Source organism: Ovis canadensis, chromosome 14 (genome assembly GCF_042477335.2).
Source record: "Ovis canadensis isolate MfBH-ARS-UI-01 breed Bighorn chromosome 14, ARS-UI_OviCan_v2, whole genome shotgun sequence".
Taxonomy (NCBI): domain Eukaryota; kingdom Metazoa; phylum Chordata; class Mammalia; order Artiodactyla; family Bovidae; genus Ovis; species Ovis canadensis.
In genome coordinates this window covers 25,314,791-25,339,522 of record NC_091258.1, presented here as the reverse complement: position 1 = coordinate 25,339,522, position 24,732 = coordinate 25,314,791, and the positions used below count along the sequence as shown (strand labels likewise).

General features: G+C 52.3%; 1 long non-coding RNA gene across 1 annotated transcript in view; it reads left to right on the top strand.

Moving 5' to 3' along the window:
* LOC138419720 (uncharacterized) overlaps positions 1 to 24,732 on the top strand; it is a 386,183-nt gene that overhangs the window by 197,645 nt on the left and 163,806 nt on the right. Inside the window, exon 2 of the long non-coding RNA XR_011249042.1 lies at positions 712 to 1,226. This is a non-coding gene — a long non-coding RNA (uncharacterized lncRNA). The remainder of the gene's footprint in view (positions 1 to 711; positions 1,227 to 24,732) is intronic.

Below are 24,732 nucleotides of genomic sequence, written 5' to 3'. Positions count from 1 at the left end.
CCTGTCCATCACCAACTCCCGGAGTTCATTCAGACTCACGCCCATCGAGTCAGTGATGCCATCCAGCCATCTCATCCTTGGTCATCCCTTTCTCCTCCTGCCCCCAATCTCCGCCAGCATCAGAGTCTTTTCTAATGAGTCGACTCTTCGCATGAGGTGGCCAAAGTACTGGAGTTTCAGCTTTAGCATAATTCCTTCCAAAGGAATCCCAGAGCTGATCTCCTTCAGAATGGACTGGTTGGATCTCCTTGCAGCCTTTCTCACCCTTATAGTTATTCACTAATAACCAAATACCCTCCCACGGAACAGGGCAAAGTGGTAGGAGGAACCTCAAGGAAGGGGACCTGGCCTCCCCTCCCTGCCACAGACAGCAGAGCATCTCCAGTATGCATTTTTCTCCATCTGCAGATTAAACAAGGCGTGTCTCCCACGGGAACAGATCTCACTGGGGCTGGGCCTGAGTGAGTGACCTCATTCAACCCTGAAAGCAACTGTAGGCCCATTTTCCAGGTGGGGAGACTGAGGACTGGTACACCAGGCAGGTGGACAATGTCTGGATGGCATTCCCCACAAGTGTGGAGTTTGGAGCCCCGGCCAGAGCTGCTCTGACCTCTGGCTCTCCACCCCACCGTCCTGTCTGGTTATCTGGGGTCTTCTCCTCATTCTCTGAGAGCCTTATGTACACCTGCTTCTTCTCTGCTTCTCCTGCAGGTCGAGGCTTCCATCCTTGGAGTCAGCGCATCCTCGGAGCCCGGGCCAGTGACCCGCATAGTAGGGGCTCAGTAAAAATGGACTAGCTAGTGGAAAGAGATGGAACAGGCAGCAATATGAAGTTCAAAGCCTCGGCTCACACCTGATTCTCCCAGGGAGGGCTGCCTGAGCCCCAGAACCGAACCCCCCTGCTTAATGCAGGGGGCGACCACCATCCGCCATGCTCTGCAGAACCGCAGCCTGGATGGGGGTCTTCAAAGCACGACTGCCGATAGATCAAGCGTCCTCTCCACCAGGACAGCACCCCCCCCCCCCACTCACCTCCCCAAATAAACCTGCGTAATGAAGACAGATGGCCTCGCTCAGCACCGCCGTGTGCAGGTGGGGCCGGGGCGGCCCGAGGCCACTCACCCCACCCTGGAGTGGGGCCTGGGGTGTCACCAGGACGGAGACCAGCCTGCACCCCCTTCATCACCGCCCCCCGCCGGGGGCAGCATCCCTATGTGATAAGCCGGGTGAGTCAGGAGGTGGGCCCCTTCCAGGGCACTGACGCCTCATTAGGGCAGCATCCAGGGACCCGGGGGTGGGCTGAGGGGAGGGTGGTGGTGGTGAAGGGAGGGGTTGAATAGTTAGGAGGCAGACACCGAACTGTCCCCCGGCTACTGAACACCTTGGGCTGCAGGCTGGGAGAGTGGCTTGGGGGGACCCAGGGCTTCCTCCTGTTGGTGATGGCCTCCTGGACCATCTCTGGGCAGGAAAGGTGTGGCCAGCCCTGGGCTGGTGTGCAGCGCCTCCGGAGGGTGCAGGCCATGGCCTGAGGGGCTCTGAGGGTCCCAGGGATCCCTGCACAGTGGTGGCTGTTTTCTCCCCGGCTCGCAGGCAGGGATACTGAGGCCTGTCAGAGGGCCGCCCCGCTACCCACGGGTGTCTAGATGCTTCTCCAGCCTCCAGGGGCGCAGAGGGCCTGCGGTGAGCAGAGGCCGGGCCTGCGTGCGTGCGTGTGGGGAGGCAGACCGGGCCGCCGACGCCTGTGTGGTCCGAGGGGGCTTCGTGTGTGTGGTCCGCCACCAGCCCAATGCTGATCATCTGTCCAAAGGCTGCTAACTGCCTGCCCGGTGACCAGTCTGTTTACTTTAGTCCTGTCTGCACCAACTGAACTCAGAGCTGTCTCTCTCCAGCTGGACCTCCTCAGGGGGAGCGGGAGGGGGAGAGGGCCGGAGAGAGATGGGGATGGAGGGGGGAATTGGGAAGAAAGAGAAAGTGCTCCGGAGGCTCTCTGGGGGTAGGCTGTTCCTGGGGTTCCCAGGAAATGAGGACCACCGCCGATGAGCCATCTGACCCCCACCATCCCTGTCACCGTCCAGCTGCCCGTTGTGGGCCTGGGACCCCTCCCTACCCCACCCCCTGGCGCATTTGCTGAAATGGTGATGAGTCATCCCCGCCGAGTGTGGCCAGAGCCTGGTCTGTGTTCCTCACCGGTGACATCAGAAGATGGCGGGTGTGGACGTGCGGTACTGTGGGTCGGTGAGGCCGGTCACCTCGGAGGCTGGGCAAGTGTGGGCAGGGTCTGCTCCTAGGGTCTGTCCATCCATCGCATGCTGGAATTTCAGTCCCTGCTGAACCTCCCCGGGGAGGGGAGGGGGACCAGGGCATGTGATCTGGGGGTTAACATGCTACCTGAACATGGGTTGAATTTACGACCTGCTGCCATGCAGGTTCCATCCCTTTGCGGTGTGTTCTAACGAGTCCACTCGTAGGATCCCAGTATTCAGTTTTAACTGATATTTTTCCCCATTTCATATTTTCACGTGGTGATTTGCTCCTTTTTATTATGTAAATCATATCAATATGATATGGAAAGACAGAGGAAGAGAGAGAAGGTTCTAGAAGGCCTAGTTTGCATGGATGAGTGGATGTCAGGCTAGAACTTTTGTGTTAAGACCTGTACAGTCTATAAAAAAATGACCCAACGTTGTGGGTAGAGAGGTTCCATTCTTCAGAACACTATTTTTTGAACTGAAAGGAATCTTGGCGATGACTTAGCTCAGTCCACTCACTCACGGCCCCTTCCCGTGGTTTAGACAACAGTAGGGCCCCCTGCCTCAGGACAAACCCTTCTTCTGACCTACATTACCTTACCCACATCAAAGAAATTATTAAATATACAACCTGGAGATAAACAGATAACTTCATTAGGTGGTTTATTTCACAAAAGAGCATTTTTCCCACCCACTCCCAAATCCACATAACAGAAATTCACCCCTTTAAAGTGGGTGACTCAGTAGCATTTAGTACATTTACAGTATCATGAAATCACCACCTCTATCTAGCTCCAAAATATTTCATTCCTCCAAAGGAAACCCCCAGACCCATTCAGCAGTTTCTCCCTGTCCCTCCTCCCCCGAGCCCTGGGCACCCACAGCCTGCCTTCTGTCTCAACAGATTCACCTAGAAAATCAGGCATCTTGTAATTCAGCAAAAGTGTTAAATGAAAATAGCTTTGCTGCTTCTAAATTACTATTATTATGAAAAAAACTCATACTCATGTAGAAAATCTAATCACTACAAAAGAAATACAAAAGAAATGTGTAAAAGAATGCCTCCTCCCAATATCTCACCCTAAGTGACTAAAGTCAGCATTTGGTGTCTCCCAACCCTGAGACCTCTCTATATAAACATTCCCATAACACACCCTTTTAAGAGCTAGTGGAATCACATTGAAACCTGAATTTTTTTTTTCCAGTTCAGTTTGGAGTCTAATTTTTTTTTTTTTCCAACCTAACAACACACATCAGGGACATATTTTCATGTCAACACATACAATACTCCGTGATAGTTTTCATCTGCCTGGGGGTTCCTTCCTGCAGACCTGCAGTGAGCAGCTTTAACCAGCCCGTGCTCAGGCTGGGTGATCAGGCACTCACATCTAGTCTTCATTTAAAAGGATTGACTTTCTGGGGTCGTTAATTGATTGGATTTGGGGGGCTTGCTCTCAGGTGGGAGGGATTGAGAAGGGTTGAAGAATTCTCTGGAGGAGTTCAGGGTTCCCCACCACCACCAGTGAGACCCCAGAGTCCTGCAGACACACCCGACCCTGCACCTTTGCAGATGTGGGTGAGGAGCGAGCGGAGATGACCCACGGTTAGAAGGAGCTGCCCAAGGACCGCCAGCAAGCCCACCTAAGAAAGAGGCGTGTGCAGGCCAGCCACTCAGCCCAGCAAGCAGGGGCAGGTTCTGAGGCAGGGGGTGGTGTGGCGGTTGTTCTGGGGGTGCAGTGAAGCCAGCGGAGATGCTGGTTGGTGAGTGCCTACGTGCGGCTGTGTGTCTCAGAGTATGTCAGCCAGAGAGGAAAGAGAAATGCCCCTTGAAAGGAGGGCTGTCAGTTTTCCAGAATCCTCCTGAGAACCTTGTCAGTCAGTCCTGGATCTTGCCTTCATAGCATAAATGGCAGCTCACGGAGATTTGTTTAAGTGGATAATTTTGTCAGAGTTTTCTCAGATCCGTGCTTTCTCTCTCCACCTCTTGGGAGTTTCTGAGGCCCAGGCAGTCTCGGCCCCTCGCTGAGCCCTCCAGTGCTCCGTCCTTGTAATTCACACCCTTGGGACGCTTTCCCATCCCGAGGTTTCACCCTTCCCACCGTGTCCCTGTCTCCCTAGTTAAACTGTTTGGCTCCGAGGGCAGGGATCTCTGAGACTCGGCCCTGGTCAGTGTGTGAGTCTGTGCATGTGTGTGAGGGCCTGCTGGCAAGGTCCCTCAAACCTGGGTTTCTGGGAACACTGCCGTCCAGAGGGGTGACCATGATTATTTACGGGGTGAAGGAAATGAGATCCTGGCCTGGGGCACAAAATTGAAGGGGTTGCCAAAAAAAAAAAAAAAGCTGCCAAGAACCCTCTAGTCCTGGCTGATGTGTCTTGTCCGAGGTCAGTGGTGGTGGAACCAGGGTACAGACCTCACTTCCAGGGGCCAAATCTTTTCTGTTACATTCTCGACCTCGAAAAGCGTTAGTTGCTCAGCTGTGTCCGACCCCATCGATGTGTGACCCCATAGACTGTAGCCTGCCAGGCTCTTCCATTCATGGGATTCTCCAGGCAAGAATACTAGAGTGGGTAGCCATTCCCTTCTCCAGGGGATGTTCCCGACCCAGGGATTGGACCCAGGTGTGCTGCATTGCAGGGAGATGCTCAACCTGCATTGCAGGTTGACCTCGAAGTGTAACCATTAATACCAGTCATCAGAATATCCCGAATCTGTGACATAGTGTTGATCTGCCTGGGTTCCTTGGGTTCTGGGTGGAGCAGATGGAGAGAGGGATGAACTAGGGTGGGGTCTGAATACCATGAGCATCCAAGAGGGCACACACAGAAGGTGCTTCGTAATTCTGCTTGTTCAGTCCTTTCCCCTCCGGACTTCCAACGCCTGTCCGGAGACGTCACAAGAAGTCTGAGGTTAGCAATGCACTTAAAACTCCCTGGCATTACATTGCTGTCAATATAAGGTCTTGTCATGCCAGGCACGGCGGTGATTCCACCTGAGACTTGTATCGAACTCCTGGAACAGAGTTTGTGGAGAAGAGTCACGGATTTCATGCGAAACGCACACCTCGCCACGCGTGCTCATAACCCTGGCGACGAAACACCCTCCTCTTTGCACTCAGTGCGTGCTTTTGTTTTTTAATAAGATGTTTCCCAAACTCAGACCCTCAGAATCTGCAGAAGGGAGAGTTTATAGGATACATGGGAAGGGTTTTTTATCAATTGATTTTGCTGTTGACCAAATAGTTTTGCCTTAAAAAAAAAAAAAGAAAAGAAAAGAAATGATAACATTCTTAAACCAAGGCTCGCCCCTCCCCCAGGTGGAGCTCTGTTTTGCTGAGATACAGGCTTAGGACCCAGGCAGGCTGGCGGTAGTCCTGGCCACAAGGGGCTATTAGCCTGTCGGCTTTAATTAAACTGATTGACTAATTCAGTAAAACAACAACAACAGTGTAATTATTTGGTGGAATTGGGCATTTCTCGAGCTGAATTTGTCTACCATTAGGACAGACAGAGGAGGAAGCAGATTGTGACAAGCAAGGGTGGGCTGCAGACCTGCTCCATCCCACCCTGGCTGCCTGGCTTGAGCTTCCTGGCCACCTCACGCTAGCTCTCCTTCCAGAAGGTTCTGATCACGCAGCTGGGGCTTGCACTGCGTCTGGCTCAGGACCTGCTTCCAGAGGGTGTCCATGTCCTGTCTGCCCTCATCTGCCTGATCCTCACTGAACAGATACTGTGCTGAGAGGCAAAATCTTCTCAGAGTTGGGAGGGGAGGCCACCTGTTCTGAGGGTCCAGAGGAGTTTTTGTTGGACTTTGATGTGTGTGGGGAGGCTCACTGAAACATGCTTTTGAGAAGTGTTGTTTAATCTCGTTCACTGATCATCTGGTATATGCAAAGGCCTCCGCTAAGCTACGCAGTGCACGCGTGCTCAGTCACTTAGTCATGTCTTTGAGTTCCCATGGACTGTAGCTGGCCAGGCTCCTCTGTCCATGGGATTTCCCAGGCAAGAATACTGGAGTGGTTGCCCTGCCCTCCTCCAGGGGAACTTCCTGACCCAGGGATCAAACCCAAGTCTCCTGCATTGCAGGGGAAGCCTGCTAAGCTACTCCAGGAAACCCTGAAACCAATCCAATCCAGTCCCCTGGAGATAACAGAACCGAGGGGACCCCAGCTAGTGCTGAGGAGGGAGGAAGCCCGCCTCTTACTAGCACCTCCATGTAAAAGGCTGCTTAAAACAGCTTTTCACTTTTCTTAAGGAAGAATTTAGAGAAATGGTTTACAAACGTAGCATGCATTTTTCGTAGGATATCTGGAAAATATACAATAAGGGGATTTTTAAAACACACAAAGCTGCCACCACCTAGAGAGACTCACTTTTAGCATTTAGGGATTTTGGTCTGTAAGTTGCACACACATCCGCCCAGCGCAGAGCAGTCCCTGGTGTCCAGCCGGCACCCAGGCAACATCAGCTATTGTTACCAGTTATTTATTTTCTCGTGTCCTCAGGAAAACAGGATGGAATTGTGCAGGTGTGTTTTTACAGCTTTCTTTCTCTGATCGCTTGAAGACCTTCTTCGCCTTTCAGTATTTTTCTGCAATATAATTTTTCATGGCCAGAGAGTGGAAAACTGGTTTAAACCTCAGCTCTCTCCAGGGCCACCTGGCCTCACTCCTGAGGGTCAGAGCGCCTGCTTCCCTGTACAGCACAGCTTCCAGGAGGGAGCGGGTAGAGATGCATAGAGGTGCTTCAGGGGCTCCGCAGGCTTGAGGAGGGGCTTTGAGGCAGAGATATTTTGGCGGAGTTGACATGCATCTTTGCCCTTTCGTGAACGTGGCTCTTTATCCTAAAACTCCTGCAGTCCTGCACGGATGCTGCCCGGGAGAGGGGAGGAAGGAGAGCAGAGAGTCCGGGCTTGCATCTGCCCTTTTGTGGCTCTGCCCGTTTCACTGGGGGAACAGCAGTGACACTTGGGAGGCCACCCCCACCCCCACCTTCCAAATTGGATTCTTTAAGACCCAGGCATGGGGGTGGGGCATTTGCCAAGTTCCAGGGGAGCAAGCACAGTTCCCGCCAAAGCTACTGCACCGCCCAGGGAAGGAGCAGACCCAGCACAGTCTGCAAGCAAAGGCAGGGAAATCGAATTTCAGTAGTTCACACACCACGCTTACAAGCGTGACTGTTGTAAGGCCACCACTAGTATTAACGCTGGCTCCGAGGGAGGTGGGCACTGATCTAAAGGTTCTTGCAGGAACTCCTCCTGTCCTGTACTCCTCCTGAGGCAGGTACCATGCCAGATCCTGGCAGCGGAAGGCTGCACGTCTCCCCGGTTGCACATAATTCCCTTCCACCCCCCAGAAACCCATCTGGTTTAATTTACCTAGGAAAAAATAAACAATATTTGCAATGTTGCTCTTTTGTCCCCTTATTACAAAAACAGGGAATGTTTGTTGCCCCATTTTCAAGCGCCGTCGACTTAGAATGGAGGCTCTACATCCACCCATGATTTCTTTATGAAAATGGGGCATTTCTATTCCTTCTGCGGAGAACTGGCCTTTCTCCCACACGTGCCGCTCTTGCTGGCTGTGGTGCCCTCCGAACATGAGTGCATTGGAATGAAGCTGAGGAAAGCAGGGGCTGCCTGATGGCATTTAACGGAGGGGTCTGTGCCCTGGTTTCCGGTTTTCTGCAACTTTGAATCTGGCCACTCCTGGCTCTGGCACCCCGAGCTGAGCTCTGAATCTGAGGGCTTTCTGTAAGTGAGGGCTCTAATAACAGAGCCTGCTCCAAAAGGCTTGGGGTCTGCAGGTCACTATTAACACTGCGATGCCATGATGCTATACCCTCCCCACTGAGGTTCCCAGAGCGGGAAGTGTGGGAGATTCCAAAGTGATGTTCCCAGTGAGCAAGCTCGGCTTCGGAGGGGCCGTTCAATAAGCCACTGGCTGCCTTTTCTCTTTCCAACCTGGACTGCAAACAGTGCACATCTCTACGCTCCAACTGGTCCACTGGCAGTGCCAGACACAATGGGCTTATCGGTCATTTAAACTCTTTCTTCTTAGGAATTTCTCCTCCCTGCTTTTAGTTAGAATTTTACTATTACACGGTCAGATCGTAAATGGAATCAAGGTTCAATTTGACCACCTTCCTATTGTGATCATCTATTCCAAAAGGAATGAGCAATGGCTAGGTTCTGAACCCTGGTGGGTCCCTCCCCTGCCACGCGAAGAAGGGAGCTAGGGGCGTACTGAGCCTGGTGCCCCATCTTTCCCGCACCTGCCTCTGGCCAAACTACAGGCGCTACCGCGCTGTCTGCCGGAAGGGGAGGCGGGTGCAGGGAGAGGGTGCGGCTTGGTAGTTTGGGAGCTGCTGGATGCTCGGAGATGGGGAGTGAGCCGGGGACAGAGAAGAGCAGGTTGGGAGCTGGAGAGGAGAGCAAGGAGTGAGGAGACCAGAGATCTCTTCGGAGAAGGGCGAGGGTGGCCAGGAGGGTGCAGACAACATCCACAGAGAGCCTCGCCCTCGCCCTCAGGAGAGGATCGCACCCCGCCCCGGAGTCTCGGCAGAGGTGGGGGTGGGGAGCCGGGATGGGATGGGGGAGGGGCAGGCAGAACCGAGGAGGAAGCAGGGAGACCAGGGGAGCTGGGAGGGAGCCAGAGTGGGACCCGCCACAACTCCAGGGAGGACAAGTGTTCAGAAGCTCAGCGCTTGCCTTCTGAGTGCGAGTACCAAGTCCTGGCCCCTTTGACATCACCCCAGTCAGCCCCGGGCAGGAAGAAGATCTGGAGGACCTCCAAGTCACAAGTGAGGAAACTGAGGTTGGAAGCAGCTGAGCAGGGAGCCCAAGGTCAGGGCCCGGCTCCTTCAAGGTTGTTGAGTTGAAGGAACCTGGAGCCAGAAGCTGTCATCAAGGGACACCAGGTTCACAGCAAAAAAAAAAAAAAAAAAAGAAAGCTGCAGCTTGTAGAATCCGCCTTCAGTGCCCAGAAGCCTGTGTTTTTCATCCTGTCCCAGTCTCAAGCAATCCTGTGAAGTACTGTTCCTCCCGCCGTTTTTACAGACATGGGGACTGGGGCTCCACCTGGAGGACACCACCGTGCTGGCTCTCAGAGTATCTAGTCCACATGCAGCCTCCTTGCAGAGCCCAGGTTTCTCCTGCTGGCTCTCCCATCCCCCACCAGACTCCCCTGGGCTGAGTGCTAGTTGGGCAACTTCCATGAAACAGTGAAACCGGTGCCCTCAGGGCACCCAGGTCCCCGGGCCAGCCCCACCTCCCTGGGGAAACCTTGCAGTACCCCAGAGTGTCTGCACCCGAGACCTCCCAGCCTTGCCCTTGGAATCCTGAGAAGCAGTGCAGCCAGCTCTTCAAAGGGAGGCCCCAGGGAGAGGCCCCGTCATCGGCTCTGCTGACATGACGGGAGCTGACGAGCAGGTTTTAAACAACACCTGGATGACAAATTAGCTGATGTGCATTCATTTGTTCTTGGGAGGAACCCAGCGCAAGAAAGATGTCAAGGGGATGGCATCCGTATTATACAGCTTAACGGGGACACAGAACCTGCGTTCCCGCGGGCTGGCCTCCCCGAGTGGGGGTGGCACGGTGGCCTCTGTGAGGTTCCCGGGTACCAGCAGTGGGCCTTTCAAGGCCAGCGTAACTAGGAATCCGCCCTCTCAGAAGGCTCTTCAGGATTTCCCTTCCCTTGGTCTGAATCAGCTGAGATTGGGACCACTCAGCGTTACAAGGAGCTGTCCCAGGTTCCTGTGAACAAATGCAGTCAAAGTCTGAAATACAGAGGAAGAGCAGCAAGCCTTCGCTTGGGAGAAGACAAAAGTGAGAATCCAGTGCTGAGTTTTTCCTAGAGGTGCGGTCAGTTACCATCATCCCGGGCTAATGGAATAGCCTCACAAGCACAATACCTTTTCATAGGAACATACTGAGTGATGGTGCAGGGGAATGTTCCTTCTTTTCTGGTTATTCCTGAAGTGATGTGAAAGTCCGACTCTTTGCAACCCCATGGACCGTAGCCTGCCAGGCTCCTCTGTCCATGGGATGCTCCAGTCAAGAATACCATAGTGGGTTGCCACTTCCTCCTCCAGGTGATCTTCTCAACCCAGGGATCGAACCCAGGTCTCCTGCATTGCAGGCAGGCTCTTTACGATCTGAGCCTCTTGTCTCCTCTGGCTATCTATTCCTGGTACGAAACAAATCATGGGACGTAGAGTGGCTAAAACAGCCATATTCTTTTGTTCATGACTGTGTGGGTGTGGAATGCAGGAAGTGCCCAGCTGGGTGGGTCTCACTAGGGATCTGTCTTTTGATTGTAGTCGGATGCCTGCTTGGACCTACAAGAGGGCACACTTTAATGCCTGCCAGTCCATGCTCGCTGCCTTCCAGGTACTCCGCTTGGCTGAGGACTGGAGCCCCAGCACGGGGCCCCTCTGGCAAGGGGTCTCAGTGCTGTTGGACATCTTACGTGGCAGCCGACTTCCCCTGAGCCAGCATCCCACAGGGACCAGGAGAGAGCTGCCTGGTCTGCTATGCCCTAGCACTTCTGTGCCTGGAGCTTCTTGGGGTTTTGCCATGGGAATCACACCCACACACGGCACTAACAGTCTTTGATAGATAAGGGAAATACCCCTTTCCCTCTGCTACAGTAACAGCTAGCCTACGCCAGCTGCTAGAGTTTTCTAGCAGAGCAGTGGCCCATGGGTGGCCCGTGGGTGCCAAGTGGCCCCGTGACCCAGCCTTCATGGGCTGCCCTCTGCCCCCCTTTCTCTCCCCCACTCATCCTCTGATGCTTCCTGGGACTGTCAGCTAAACAGACTTCTTCACTTGAATGCTGTCTCTGCATCTCTTGGGAAGAAACCCAAATGAAAACAGTCCCCAAGAAGTCTGGCTGGTTCCTCCAGGCACGAAGGCCTCCCCAGACCAGCCATGCGTGGAAGACGCTCCCAAGAAGTAAACAAAAGTGAAGGACCTGCAGACTCACGGCGACTTTCGCAACCAGGGCCGCCCCCCACGAGGCTCAGGGAACATCCTCCCTGGACATGGCCCGGCACCAGATCCTTGGGCCTGGAGGGTCTGGGTCTTAGCAGGGTGAGACCCGGCTCCCACTGTCACCCAGAGCTGAAGGCAGGGGTTCGTGAGAAGGAACTTCGGCTGGTGGTTGGAGAGGGTCCCGATGGGGGAGACCCTGCGTGAGAGGCAGCAGTTTGTCTCACATCTGGGGGGTGATGTGGGCCTGCTCGCCTGGCTGGGGGCCATGATGAAGCGGTCTAAATCATCTGCAAATTCCTGAGCCAGTCTCTGAGTCTGGGCACTGTCAGAGGACAATGTGGACAGTGGGATAGCCCATCCTGATGCCGGCAGAGTCAGGACTCACACTCCTGGTACTGGCCTCCCTGGACACATGCAGTGGCTGAGGGCTGGGGGCTGTGCTGGATGGGGCCTTGTGCTTGCGGTCAACCTGGGGGAAGGGAATTTATCGTATTGCCCAGCTCAATAACCAGCCATAAGGATGGAAAGCCAGGCTCAGGGAAAAAGGGATAATCAAGAAAGCACTAGAGTCCATTTATGGAACAGCAACTGTTTGATGGTCTCTGTAAGTCACCACTGCTGGGGTCTACTGTATTTTTTTAAACATGCTGGCGTGTTGCTCTTACTATTACTTATATACAGGCACATGTGTTTAAAATTCATAACAATGCTGTGAGGTCAATAATTTTATTATCTTCATATTTTAGACAAGGAAACTGAGACAGAGGAGAATTTAAGGTGACTTGCATATGGCTAGTGGCAACCAGAGTAAGAGGCAACAGACGTAAGATTTAAGCTGCAGTAGTTGGTTTTTGGAATATTATTGCTTTTATCATTAAAAAAGAAAAAGGTCAAAAGATGGGGGTCTTGTCTATTAGCTCCTTGGAATTCGTCAGAATTCATTTTTATCCACTTTGCGAGCTTCTTTTCCTGAGATCTCGTGATCCAAAAAGGCTGCTGATGCTCCATTCATTGCATCCATATTCCAAGAAGAAAATTGGTGGTGATAGGAGGAGAAAGACAAAAGATGTCTCTCTCAACTGAGACACCATTTTAAGCTGTTTTCTTGGAAGTTCCTACACAATAACTTTTGCTTACCTCTCAATAACAGTAATAAATAGGAAAATAATAAATAGAAATCCTTGCACCAGCTTTCCTCTTTCTGGGAACAGGTAGTAAGAACCATGCGAAGTTATAATAAAATCTGCCATATCCTAGTTAACACTTGAATTCCTACATTTTAAAATGCATTAGGTAACTCATTACCACCACAGGCTTATGGAGTACATTATAGGGATGTTGGTGGGCTTAGTTAAATCATTAGAGTGAGCTGCTAGAGACCTTCTTGTTTCTGTATTTAGATTAAATCAGCATTACTGACTTTCTGTGGCAAGGCTTGCTTTCAAGTTCTTATTGGTGTAATTAAGTGAGGTACTTTGCAAAGAAGACGCCCCCTGTTTACTCTTACACCCCGGGAGACCCAGCAATTACCGCCTCCAGCCCTGGGAAGGTGTGAGAGCAGACACAGCCCCTGCTCTCAGCTGGTCTGACAGGCATGCCGTTTTAGGAAACCCAGATTTAAGCACCGGATCGTTTCAAGTAGATGTCTGGGGTTTGTTTGTTTGTTTTTTCCCCACTGGGATAACTTCATCTGCGTCTTCGAGGTCTTCAGGAGTTGGGGATGGGTAGGATCGGGGCTGTTTGGCATCAGTTTCAGGGCAGGCTTCATTCTAGCTGTTTGGTCTTGTCCCCTGAGGCTGGGAGAGGGCCAGCTTTGCCAGCCATGCATGGACCAGTGTAAGTGATGCAGCCTCTAATGAGCCGTGTCATCCTGGGCAAGGTGGCTTGCCCTTTCTGGACCTCAGTTTCTTCACCTGTAGAGTGGGTGTCATCCATCAGTGAGCAAGAGGTGTTTCTCCCACCAGTGGATTTTGATTAGCCATGAGGCTGTTCAAAAACAAAGGGAAAAAACACAAAGGGAAAAAGAGAGAAGCCAAAAATCACTGCAGAGCAACAGCTGCCCCTCCCCTCAAAGGATTCCTCCCCACCTGTGTAGTTCTTCCTTCCCATTTTGACCCGCCTTCCCTCCCCCAGGCCATTCCTTCCAAGAGGGGTTATCAAGAGGGGTGATCAAGAGTCAGTAGATAGTTTTCAACAGAAAGGTTTAAAAAAAAATTGAAAAAACTGAAAGTGTTAGTTGCTCAGTCATGTCCAACTCTTTGTGACCCCGTGGACTGTAGCCCACCAGGCTCCTCTGTCCATGGGATTTCCCCAGCAAGAGTACTGGAGTGGGTTGCCACGTCCTCCTCCAGGGGATCTTCCTGGCCCAGGGATCGAACCCGGGTCTCCTGCATTGCACGCGGTCTCTAACATCGGAGCCACTGGCTGTGCTGGGTCTTGGCTGTTGCGCTCAGGCTTTCTCTAGTTGTGGCGAGAGGGAGCTGCTCTCTGGCTGCTGTGCGTGGGCTTCTCACCGCGGTGGCTTCCCGTTGCGGATCGCAGGCTCTAGGGTGCAGGGGCTCAGTAGTTGTGGCGGCTGGGCTTAGTTGCCCCGCAGCATGTGGAATCTTCCTGGACCAGGGATCGAACCCATTTCCTCTGCATTGCCAGGTGGATTCCTAATCACTGGACCACCAAGGAGGTCCACAAAAAGTTCTGAACAGCAAGATGCACTGCTGGAGACACTTGTGTTCTTCAGTGTGTTTGACGGTGTCCTGTATCACTATACAGAACATATCCTTTGGGGTTAAAAAAAAAAAAAAGAGTCTGTTGAGAAAGATGTCCCCCTCCTGGGCATTTTTGGGCATACTCAGATGAGGCCAGTCGACAGAGGGGCGGGGTGACATCCCTGCCCTGCCCCTGCTGCGGGCAGAGGCTCAGATCCTGATGAAAAGCCTTTAAAGCCAAGCGCCCCGGTGTCACGGGAGTCTCGGAAAAGGTATTGAAGAGGCTGTCAGTGCCTCTCCATCAGCTCCCCCTGGGCTTTTTAAATTTGATTTCCTTGGCTGCGAATTCAGTTCTTGGCTTAACCACAACCTCATGAAATATTAACAATTTCCCCTCTGGAAATCGTGTGTGTGTGTCTGTGTGTGTGTGTGTACATGTGAAACCGTAACTTCCTTCTAGAAAACGCTGAGAATGCCGGGGCCACGCGCTCTGGGGATGCTGTTGCTGGGCGCCTGGACTCTTACCTTGTGGGATCTCCCCGATACCCCATGGGGCTGGGGTTCTTTTACTCCCATTCCAGAGATGAGGACGCTGAGGTCAGACAGGAGCCCTGAGGCTCACGGGTTGTCGGGGTAGAGTCAGATCCGGCTCCAGGGCCCCTCAGTCACAGGGTAGCGGTTCCCCCGCCGCCGCCCCAGAAGGATGAGCCCGACTCCAATTCTGGAACTTCCCACAGCAGTTCTTCCCAGTCGGGGAGTGTCTGCACCTTGATGAGGATGGACCCACGCTCCCCACGCTTCCCTGGCTGCCCCTAGAGCCCACTGCCACCCATCTGTCGGCCCCAGGGAGCTCAGGCCGCTTGCACTTCCTGGCGATGTGCCAACCTCCTCCATCTCCCCATCCTGTTTCTTTTTGGCACCTGGAGACTCAGGGCCACCCCCTGACTCTTTGATTCTGTCATGGACTTGGGGACCAGGCCGGCCCTGGGGGCCCAGCATCGCCGGTCCCACTGGCACTGGGGGCATCTTCCCCCAGCACCTCTGGACCCGGATGTACCAGAACCCTGTTCGCCATCAGATCCCCACGCTGGAAGGAGCTGCCAAGGCCGAGGGCATCATCCTCTCCAGGGTGGGAGGAGTCACTTGTGGTGTTTCAAAATGGGGTTCGGGATCATTTCTTTGGATGACACCCTCAAAAGCCTCTCCTGGGTTTCACTGTTTTGAAGTCTGAATAGACTTCCTTTCCTTTTTTAAAAAAATTATTTCTTTTTTTTTAATATATTTATTGAATTAATTAATTAATTTGGCTGCATTGGGTCTTAGTTGCGCCTTGCGGGATATTTCGATGCGGTGCACAGACTCGTTAGTTATGGCTCACGGGCTCAGCAGGCGCGCCACCCCGGTTTAGTTGCTCCACTGCACGTGTACGTCTTAGATCCCCAACTAGGGATTGATTGAACCCTTGCTTAGCAAGGCAGATTCCTAACCACTGGACAATCAGGGAAGTCCTTAGACTTCCTTTCCTTCTGAAGTCAGTCGCAGCCAGCGTGTGAGTCCCAGCTCTGCCAGTTACCACTGTGTGACCTTGGGCAAGTGACTCAGCCTTTCTGGGCTTCATTTTCCTCATCTATAAGGTGAGACCAACCATCACAGCCGCCTCAGGGGGATCGTACGGGGACTGCACCAGTTGGCGCGCACGCTTAGAGCCATCCCTAGCACACAGTTAGCACCATGTGTTTGCCGCCGTTTCTTTCTTTGTCCTCGCTACCATATTCAGCATTCAAGAGACCCCAGAGCCTCTTTGCAAATAAGTGATGCGGTAGCTTCACAGCTTTTGTGGGTCTTGGGGTTCAAGCTGAGGGGCCCTGGATAGAGTTCCCCTTTCAAAAAGTTTGTTCTGTGGAAACCTGACCTCTTGTAGTTCCTTGTAGCCGTGCTCTACTACAGGGAAATGACACCAAAGAAAATCAAATCCTATTTTTCATGCAGCCGATTTAAATGCCAGTCATTAAAGGAAACATGGGAATTTTCTGGCATTAAAATACTATCGCTCAAAATAAACCAGAGAATACACATTCCTAGGAGCTCTGTCGAGCTGAGGTTCCAGGAGAAGCTTCCAGAAGTCCTTGGAAGGCTGTTTGCCCAGGGTCACCAGACTGGGTTGAGCCCATGGGACTCAGCTCCCTGGTTTTGACCACGATGCTTTCCCATGATCCTACAGCAAGGGAATACTCCCACTGGCCTCCAGTCACCTCCCAAGGAGTGACTATTTAAGCAAAGCTGAGATTTTCTTAGCAAAGCAGGATGTGGGGGAACCCCATCTGGTATATATAGATGGATGGAGAGAGAGATGATGGTTGGCTGGACGGATGGATAGATAGATAGATAGATGATGGAAGGATACACACACACATAGAGAGAGATGCAAACATCTGGGTAATTTGAACCTAAGTTCCCTGGTGGCTCAGAGGATAAAGCGTCAGTCTGCAATGCAAGAGACCCGGGTTCAATCCCTGGGTTGGGAAGATCCACTGGAGAAGGAAATGGCAACCCACTCCAGTATTCTTGCCTGGAGAATCCCATGGACAGAGGAGCCTGGTGGGCTACAGTCCACGGGGTCTCAAAGAGTCGGACAGGACTAAGCGACTTCACTTTCACTTTCACTTTACTGGTATCCAGGAAGAGAGTAGTTGTTCCACCTTCTTCTCCCTTCATATGTCCAAGGAGTTTCCCCATTCTGCTATTCCTTACTGCTGAATCTCATTCCTATTTTGTCTGTGTAGAAATAACTTGTACATACAATGCATCACGCCTTAGCGAATTAACTGGCATCGTCATATTGCCTACTCCAGCCCGGCCATCTCTAGCCGTCTAAGACAATCATGTCTTTGAGTGGATGAAGCCCTCTTCCAGGCACCCTAATTCAGCAGTTATCTGAAAGTGATTCATCCACATTGCAGAGGAAGCCTTGCTTCCCACCAGATTCAGCTGGTGCGTTCGATCAGGTTTGGCCCCATGTGTAAATGTCCCTGGGTCCCCGTGGAGCTGTGGAAGCGTGTGATGGAGCAGGGACGGCTCTGGGGGAGTCTAGGGAATCTGACCAGTTTTCCAGCTCCAGACTCTCCTGTCCTCGTGTTCTTCATTTGTAACGTGCAGGTCCCTTGGAGGTAAGTTTTGCAGCTCTGAGATCTGAGGGTCCAGGAGGAGCTGTGGAAGAGGAGGCCAGAGGGGGTGAGAGCGAGGGACCCTCCTGCAGGGAGGTGCAGCTATGGGTGTGGAGGGAGGGGAGGGGGGAGGGTGTTCTCTCCTCCCGTCTTAGTGAAAACTAAATAGATCTTTATAAAGAACACGTGCTTATGATTCATTCATTCGGGGGCGCCACTTCTTAAACTGCAGCATGCAGGACCTTTGTGACATCAGGTGGCCCGCTCTCTCCGGTGCACGGACTCTCTCTAGCTGTGGCACAGAGTCTCAGTTGTAGCACGCAGGTTTGGTTGCTCCGCGGCATATGGGACCTTATTTCCTCCACCAAGGGTCGAACCTGCATCCCCTGCTTTGCGAAACCGATTCTTAACCACTGGACCACCAGGGGAAGTCCCTAAACAGATCTTCCATTCTTCATGACTCACTCTAACCCCATGTCTGAGCCTCTGTCAATGGCCAGGGTCTCCCAGGGCAGTTTCCAAGAGCCGTGGGGTGGGAGGGCTCACCTCATGCCAATGTTGGAGGGAAAACCTCCGGCCCTTGCTGTCGATGTCCACGTGGGTCTCCCCCAAGACAGCCCTCCTCCTTTGGGACCTGCAGCTGTGGTGGCTGTTTCCACTCCAGGCCAATTCTATGATGCTGTCTATTGCCCTGCCTGTCTCCGTCAACTCACAGTATCCCCTCTCTGGGTCTTTACTGCTGTATTTCAAGGCACACACTCTCATTTGCATAATTTAGGAAGGAGGCTCAACTTATATAGCAGACACCCAAAGCTTAAAAGTCTATTTTTCTCTCATGTTAGACACAAGCAACCCAACTTGAACTTCACCACTAACTAGGTACAGGGTGTCAGCCCTGGGGGGGTCAGGTCATCGGGAGACCAGGATGTTGGAAGGTTCATCAGTGAGTGCTAGAGACGGGGTGAAAGGAGGACAGTGGCACCAGGATCAAAAAGCCTTCAGTCAGTGGAGGAAAGCCTGTGGAATCCATCCCTGACGGGAATCCCCAGCAGCACGAGATCGCCCAGAGATGGGCCAGATGGAAGACCGTCCTGAGAGCAGGAGCAGGCGAACATGTGTCTTTGTGAGTAGTTACTGAAGGGCTGAGCTGGGTGTCCGCACTGTGGGGCTGGGGGTCCCCCAGGGAAACCGTGTAATCAGGAGACCCATAGTTTCATCCTTCAAACGTCCCCACCTTCTCGATTAAGCCCAGGCTTTGCCCTTCCATCTCACACTGGCCCATTGTCAGACAAAGCCCAAAGCTGCCCTCAGGGTCAGCTAAAGCTGGATCAGAATATTTCCCCAGCCTCACCAATCTCTTAAGCCCAGTTGCAAACACTAAGTGGGAGAGAAGAGAGGCTTGGCTTCCAGATTTCTACAACTTTAGCTCCTTTGGCCTCTGCTGTTGACGACTAGGGGGCCGCGGTTACTGGAAAAGACGCCCGCTGTGTAAACAGGGCGGCCACCTCCTCACATGGTGGCTCGTGCTTTTATATCTTCCAGTTTCTGGTCTCTTCTCGGGGACTTTCCAAATGCCTCCCCTTTTCCCAAATTTAATGCGGAAAAAAAAAAAAAAAGAATCTGAAGTAATGTGGATTTAGAACCGAAAGCATGTCCGTAAGGATTCTCAGTTATTTGAAAAATTCTGTTCTGTGATAGCATTGATGAAGACCAAAAGGAAAGTGGGTGCAATAAGAGGCTGAAAAAATGATGAAAACTCATAAAAATAATTGCTATTTTTGTGTGAGCGTTACTCCTTGGCCAGGCACTGTGCTCATTAATTCACATACGTGACCTAGATGCTGGCATCGTGTCCAGATTACAGGTAGGGACATGGAAGGTCTTCTTTGTTTTTGCTTGTCCTCGTTGATTGATCGACAGATTGAGCTAATACTCAACTTCTCTAGAGAACTCACAGCTTTTGCACAAAAAGTTGGGCAGAAAGAGCTGTGTTGTCCCTTGAGGGTCTGTCTCTATAACTTACCATCAAATGCCAGGTCACCCTGGCAGTGGCCTTGACTTTCAGCTCCTTGCATCTGTCCTGTGTCCTCCTGGCTCCCAGAGACTGGAGGTCAGACCAGGAGATTGAGGCTTTAGCGTGAGCTGACGGATTCTCCTTGGGCCACCCACGAAGCCCTAGACCAACGGGGGATTAAAATGCCTATCTCCTGAGCATCGCTTTGATAGGGGACTGATGGTAGAGCAGGAACGTTGAGGGTCGGGTGAGGAAACCTGGGGTCAGAGGACTCCCGGGACCCCCACAGGAAGTGGTCAGAGCCCACACTTTGAGTCAACCTCCAGCTGAGAACAGGGGTGGGGGTGCACCCCAGAAGAGCAGCGTCAAACCACGCCTGGTGACCCTGTGAGGCTGGGGGCACCGGGAGGCTAGCATGACTTCAGCCGCGAGTCCCGACTGGAGCTGAGACTGTGACACTGAAAGAGAAATGTCCCTCCAGCCCGCATCCTGGAGGCAGCTTGGGGACAAACAAGACCAAAAGCAGGGGCTGTGGAGGTGGGGACTTGGGTTCAAATTCTCCCTCTGGGGAGACATCTGATTCCTGCCAAGATGGAGAATGACATCCTCCTGGGCCTCCCTCCTACAGCTGAAAACCCCAAACATCACACCAAGCGAAGAGCAGGCACATTGGAAAAGACCCTGATGCCGGGAAAGATTGGTGGCAACAGGAGAAGGAGGTGGCAGAGGATGAGATGGTTGGATGGCATCACTGACTCAGCAGACATGAATCTGAGCAAACTCTGGGAGATGGTGAAGGACAGGGAAGCCTGGCATGCTGCAGTCCCTGGGGTCGCAAAGAGTAGGACACGACTGAGCAACTGAATAGCAAAGTACATGAAGACCCAGAAAGGGGGAGAGTTGAAGCAAAAATCATGGCACCATCTGAGGCGGTGCCCTGTGTACATAGAGGAAATACCTAAGACAGTTATATTTTACTTTATTTATTATTATTTAAATAAGTACTTGTTTATACTGGCTTTTCCGGGTCTGAGTTGCAGCATGCTAGAGCCAAGGTCTTTGTTTCAGCATGCGGGATCTTTAGCTGTAGCCAGCGAACTCTTGCTTGTGGCTTGTGGGATATAGCTCCCTGACCCAAGCCTTCTGCACTGGGAGTATGGAGTCTTAGCCACTGGACCACCAACAAAGTCCAAGACAGTTACATTTTAAAAGTTGGGAGGGTGCAAGGACTGAAATGGAAGTAAGTGTTCCATACTCCATGCAAAGTGGTAAAAGTCTGTCATCAGTGGACTCTGATGAGTTATATCCATAGGTTGTGATTTTTAGGACAGACCCAAGGAAGCTGTACTAGCCATATACCCAAACACATTACAGGTAAGTCAAAAAGGAATCAGAACAATGTATGAGACTTAGGCAAGAAAAGAGAAACAGAGGAATGAGAAATTGACTCAACAAACAAAGGAAAATAAACAAGAAAATGGCACTTAAGCTGTAGTGGACTCATAACTACTTTAAATATAGACAGTCTAAATACAATTAAAACAGAGATGTGTAGAGGAGGTTAAAAAAAATGCCACAGAACTATATACTGTCTATAAGAAACTCACTCCAAATATATCGATGTAGGTAGGTTGGAAATGAAAAGATAGAAAAGATATATTATGCAAATGTTAGTTTACAAAGAAGGAGCAGCTGTAGTAACACTAATACCAGGTCAGGTAGACTTTAGACCAAGGGAAACTACCCAAGAGAAGGAGGGCTCTTGTAATGTTGAGAGGATCCATCTCCCAAGTCTCACCTCCGTCGTCTGCCATCTCTGCTGACAAGCAGTGTAATCTCTGTGCACATGGTCTCTGCCGCTAACACGGAGACAACGAATACTTTGTAAAATACTAGGAAGGCCAAGTACTTAGCACTGGTTGCTGCTGCTGCTGCTGCTAAGTCGCTTCAGTCATGTCCGACTGTGTGCAACCCCATAGACGGAAGCCCACCAGGCTCCCCTGTCCCTGGGATTCTCCAGGCAAGAACACTGGAGTGGGTTGCCATGCGCTAAAAGCTCAACAGGGGCTTCCCCAGTGATGCTAGTGGGAAGGAACCCGCCTGCCAATGCAGGAGACGTAAGAGACACAGGTCCGACCCCTGGGTCGGGAAGATCCCCTGGAGGGGGAAATGACAATCCACGCCAGTATGCTTGCCTGGAGAATCCCCTGGACAGAGGAGCCTGGAGGGCTATAGTCCGTCGTGTCCCAAAGAGTCGGACACAACTTAGCAACTAAACAGCCACAGCGAAAAAAGGCTCAGTAAGTCGCGGCTCACCATCATCTTTAATAAGGCGTACCTCCTCGTCACCACTGACGTGACGTGGATCAGCCAGGAAAGAAGGAGCCACAGCAGTCACTGTGTGTGAGAGAGAAAATATACACACGGTAAGCTTTACCACTGGGACCGCACGTAGGTTCCAATTCAGCGGTATTAAGCGCACCCACGTTGCCGTGCAACCTTCACCACCGTCTGCCTCCAGACCTTTCTCGTCTTTCCCAAATTGAACTCAGGAGCGCCTGAAGACACTGGTTACTCTAGCAGAGAGAACTGAATCCAGGGAATCTTTAAACCAGGTTTTGGAGGGACGAGTAGACTCGGCCAGATGCAGAAGGACACAGCCAGCACCTACAGGGCTGCGGGGGCAACAGGAGGAGGTGGGGCTGGTGGGAATTTGGGAGCTTGGAAGAGGGGACCTGTGGAGCTGGGACCCAGACCCCCGAGGAGGAAAGCTGAGCTCTGGGGGTGCGGTGAGGCTGGTTCTGCTGCTGTGATGCTGGCAGGTCAGGAGGCAGGGGCTTCACCCCACCCCTTCCTGGGCTTGGCAGCAGGCTCCCTCTAGCACCCCCACGTGCGGAAGCCACAGGGAGAAGCTGGCAGAGGCGTGGAGGGCAGAGTCCAGCTCGGCCTCACTATGCAAGGACCAAGGGACACGTCTGAGTGTCCAGGGGTGGCTATAGCAAAGCGGCAGCTCAGAGTGGTACTCAGCGCTACTATTGAATACAGCACTCTACTGTACTCTACAGTACTCTACTGATGCAGAGTACTGAGCTCAACAGAGCACAGAGAGCTACTCTGTCCCCTCCCAGAGGCCCGAAGGCCATAGTCAAGGTGTCAGCAGGGCCACCGCGCTCCATATAGAGGCTCTGGGCAGGGCCCCTCCTGCCTCTTCCAGCTCCTGGGGGCCCCAGGCGTTCCTTGTCTTATAGACACATCCCTGCAGCCTCTACCTGCATCCTCACGTGGCCTTCTTCCTTCTCTGTGTGTCTGAGTCCAGATTTCTATCTTCTTATAAGGATGGCCTGGGGCCCGCCCTAGCTCACACACACCTCACACACATTCCACCAGAGCAGGTGGGTGGATTAGAGCTGAGAGACAGTAGCCTAGTAACCAGCATGGGCACCCTTCTGAGAATCAGGGTACATAGCTCACTTCTGCCCACACAGATCCCAGGGACCTTTCAGAGCCTCAGTTTCCCCATCTGTAAAATGGGAGTGATTAGCAAACAGGTGGAGACCAACCAGGGGTGAGGCTGGGTGTGGGATATGAGACAAGATGCCCAGCTGCTGTGGAGGGGCTCAGGGCGAGCGAGGGTGGCCCAGAACCAGAAGGCGAAGGCAGGGCAGGACGGGCCCCACGCCAGCCTGTGGTGTGCACGCAAGCTGGGCTGACGTCCCGGGGGATGAGAGCTGCCCGGCTGGAGTGTGGCTGGGGTTTATGGATTTATAGGATCACACTGCCTTTCCTGAAGCATTTGGATGGGATTGAGGGATCCCAGACGGGGCACAGAGCTCACGAACCTGATGCAAAGTGGTTTTCAAAGGGCCGGCTCCCATCTTCTTCTGACCCCGAGGAATGTAAACTGCCTCCTCCACCAGACCTATGGTTTATTTGTACAGTTTGGGTCATTTCTGTAAATGTTTGGCCCCTTTGGAAATCCAATCCAAAGGGAAAGCAAGTGAGGGTTTTTTTTTTTTTCTGTGCAGCGGCGTCTGGGTCGATGGTGGTGACATTTACCTGTTGCAGTTTATTAAATGCATCGTTGATAAGCATGCTAAAGAAAGGACCCACTTTGTTTGGTTCTGTCTTTTTTTTTTAAACATCTCAACACCAGGGAGAAAGGAAAATGTGTGGATTGGTGAGGAATGAGGAAGTGTGGGACTAAACGTTCATGGTGGGGGCCCCATAGTCTGTGGATGGATGGAAAGCCTCAGGGATGGGCTATGGGGGTTCAGAATAGGGGTGCCCAGGCAGGTGGGTCCCCTGAAGGGACACACAGCCCTCCCGTGTGTCGGAACACAAGGAATCCTGTACAAGCCATCGAACGTGCCGCAGTGCCACAAATGTGCTTATTAAGGAAAGGATCCTTGACTTTCACATAAAATGACTAATCACTGCCAGCCTCTTTAAATGATGTATATCAATATTCATAAAGTTGGACTTGCTACCGTTAACATGTCAGCGTGAGAGAGTGTGTGAGCAGCTGTCAGTTATAGTGTGAGCCTTGCAGGTTCTTAGGTGCATAAGAGATTCCTAATTTTTTAAATTATTATATTGTTGTTACAGTTTTCTGGGATTGGAGACACACTGCAAACAGCAGAAAACTGAGAACAGAGACAGGAGAACAATCAACAGTCCCTTGCTTGACAATCAGGGCGATTTTCCAGATCTCTAACCTGGGCTCTGGCCACTCATGCGGCTGCTGGCCAGTCCAGCGAGCCCTGTCCATACTGCCTTTTCTGCGCCCGCCAGATGGGACAGAAGGCAGGCACTGCTGAGGACCCCGAACGGGAGAGCTGGCAGCTCAGACCAGGGTGCCTGGCCTGTGTAAGGGGCCACACTGCAGTCTTCACAGGGGCCACTGAGAACCTTGTTAAAATTCAGACTCCGGGGGCCTCCCTGGAGATTCTGATCCACGGAGGCTGGGTCGGGCCCTGGGATCTGCATACCCACCACGGCCCCCAGGGGCTGCCCTGGGCTGTGAAGACGGAGGACCCAGCTGCGCCGTGGTCTGCATGGCACCTGGCGCACACATCTACAGACACAGCAAATGCCTGCGATGTGTCCCCAGACTCCTGAGAAGTGAGGGATGTCTCTGTCTCAGCTGGGGTCCCGATAGAAAACAGACGGATGGACCCCTCGAGTTAGAAGAGTTCGAGGAGGATCGGTTTAATAAGGGATTTTTATATGAGCAGGGCTAAGGTTTTCAGAATGGACAGGTGGTCTGGAGGGGCCACAGAAGGCACATCATGAATCTTCCTAAATTCATCCCAAGTCCACAACACGTCTCTGCCCGGCCGTCTGCCACCACCATGCTGTCTGCCTCATACCTGCGCTGTCTCTTGCCTGGTTTAGAATCACGGCTTCCAAATTGGTCCCCTTCCCCCAGCCTTGCTCCCTTCCAACCCACCTTCCAGAAGTTTCTAACATGCATATCTGATCATGCCACCTGCCTGATAGTTTCCTTCCAAGGCCCCACTGCCTGGCACAGGACAGGGTTCCATCTCCAGCCTGGCCCCCGGGGCTCCCACCAGCTTCCCTGCCTGCTCATGCAGATACCCTGCTGAGG